General features: G+C 50.4%; 1 long non-coding RNA gene across 1 annotated transcript; it reads left to right on the forward strand.

Moving 5' to 3' along the window:
• Positions 1 to 66: 66 nt before the first annotated feature.
• Positions 67 to 2425, forward strand: LOC109252252 (uncharacterized). Its single transcript, XR_002073903.2, has 2 exons — positions 67 to 525; positions 2174 to 2425. It is a non-coding gene; the product is annotated as an uncharacterized LOC109252252 (long non-coding RNA).

Genomic DNA, 2425 nt, shown 5'->3' on the forward strand with positions numbered 1-2425 from the left:
ACGCCCTCGCCGCCCATTGGCTGGCGGCAGAGGGCTGGGCACCAATCGCCGTGCGCCCGGCCTCCGCCCCGCCCCCAGACTGCCGCGCTTCGGGGACCCCGCCTCCCACCACGGGTTCGAAAGGCTGCTCGGATCTCCTTGGCGCGACTGTTCTGGGCCGCCGCCGCGTCCCTGCGCTTCCCGTGCTGGCCTGGCCCGTGCCTTTCAGTCGGTCGCTCACCTCCCGCCCTTTGCTGGCGGGAAGACAAGGCCTGAAAGGATGAAATGTCTGTTGGGCGCCCTTGGGGCTCGCGGAGTCTCCTGGGCCCCAGCCACGAGGGTATGGACGACAGGCTCGATCCCCAGCCCAGGGCTCCTTGGCCGAGCTCCCTTCCTTGCCACACAAAGCCTTTTGTGGGGCTCCCACCCAGCTACACCTCAGATACCGCTGCGGGACCCCTCGAACCCTGTGAGCTTCTGAACTCACCCCCAGAAGTCATCACGGCAGCTGGTAAACACACGGCCCACCTCCTCGTGGCACTCCGTGTAAGTTTGTCTGCAGCGCCCTGCACATCCGTGATAAAAACTCAGAACTCAAAATGGACAGTCCAGGATTATCTCGTAGTAGAATCGGAAGGGACTTGCACATCATCACTTAGCCTACACAATTTTTGTTATATATTGGAAAACAGAGACTGGGAGAGGAGAAGCCACTTATCCAGGGTTATCCCACGGGTGAGAGGCAGCCCAGCCCTGTGTACCACTGCCCTTCTCCGTGGGTGGTGGAAGACAATGGCAGGGACAAAGGACGGCACCATGATTCATGAAACCATAGTGGTCAGTCAGGCTCCCAGCTGGAAACAAATGGCACACTCCAAACTGGAAATCTGAGATGCGTTTGTTAAAGGAATTATTTAAGTGTGGAGTGGTAAACCACAAGGGTGGAAAGCAACCTGGGCTCAGTGCACCCTTGTGAATCCTGGCCTGCAGGGAGGGGTTCCCAAAACCCAAAGAGAGAAAAGAAAGGAGAGGCCACCTGCCTGAGCTGTGGTCATCAGTGACCCCACTGGGAGGGTGCTGGAGTGGTAAGCATCCAAACTCTCATCTCTTGCCAGAGTTCTCCGTGGGCTGAACATATTAGGAAGCTAGAGACCTAGGGAGCCCTTTAAGGAAGTTTCTGCAGGTTACCCTCCTGGGACACCGGTTCTGTGGGAAAGGGTGGAGACTGGATGGGGTAGGGAGGCACACGGGAGACATTCAGCACAAATAAGCAACTAAGGTTAGCCTTAGCTGAGTAGAAAGTAAAGTCCAAGCTAATGTGGTCAGAGCTGGAAAATGGCGTGGGACAGAGGCAGTGCTGTAAACAGCAGAGCCCGTGTCCGCAGATGCCCAGAGCAAGGCACCAAAAGGGATTCAGTCCTCCTTGGCTCCACCTGCCCTAGACCAATGTCACTTACTCCAGTTGTTACAGCCACATGCTCTCTGGAGCTCACTGAGAGCAGGACTTTGCCTTTTAGTTCTTTGATGTCCCTCCACAAAACTGAACACAGTATGATTTCTTGGAAGTTAGGTCATTCTGCCCTAGAGTTCAAAGAGGGATCCTTCCTCCAAGGTCCTGCTCCACAGACCTGAGCAGGTATATAGAGCCAAGCCTAGCTCTGGAAACTCTTACAGAGCCCAGGAATCCTCAGCTCTGCCTTGGCAAGTAGGGTCAGGCGTTTCTGAGTTCATGAAGGGAACGTGACACCCAAGATCTGAGTGTAACCTCAAAATATGTTGCATTGCCTTTGGACTCACAGATAAGATGCTCTTTACCAAAAAAAAAAAAAAAAAAAAAAAAAAAAAACCATTTTCAAGAACACCTGAGAATGTCTGGCTTTTATCTCTTTTCTCTCTTATCAGAAAAAAAATGCAATAGTTACAAACAACATGATAATATTTTATGGTTTTTCTACTAGTAGTGGAATGACCTTGGAGCCCTGGACTGGAAAGCAGCTTGTTTTCAACCAAGAAACAGAGCTGCTCTATTTGTATGCTTTTTACTTGTACAATCTAGAAACCTATAAAACAGACCATACTTGACAAAGGTTTTTGAGCCTCTAAAACTATTCATAGACTCAACTAATTATTCAGGAGCCATAAATCTGGGAGATATAGAGACAGACCCATCCAACACCTAAATTAATTTCATTAGTTCACTCAACAGAGTCCCTTGAGCGCCTACATGCCTGCTTCTGTAGAGGGTTTCACATCAAGCAAGAGCACAGGGGTCACTTCAGGAAGGAGAAATTTCAGGAAGTGCTCTTTCAACAGGAGTGAACTGAAATCTCGCAACCTTGACCATCTAAAAGAGCTATAACTACACAAAAAGAGGAAACAAGTCATTTTCTCCTATCAGCAACCCTCAATTATTTGGTACCCAGTAAAACAATTTATGGATTCTGCA

The sequence above is a fragment of the Panthera pardus genome, unplaced genomic scaffold, assembly GCF_024362965.1.
Source record: "Panthera pardus isolate Hobbes unplaced genomic scaffold, ASM2436296v1 HiC_scaffold_22, whole genome shotgun sequence".
Classification (NCBI taxonomy): domain Eukaryota; kingdom Metazoa; phylum Chordata; class Mammalia; order Carnivora; family Felidae; genus Panthera; species Panthera pardus.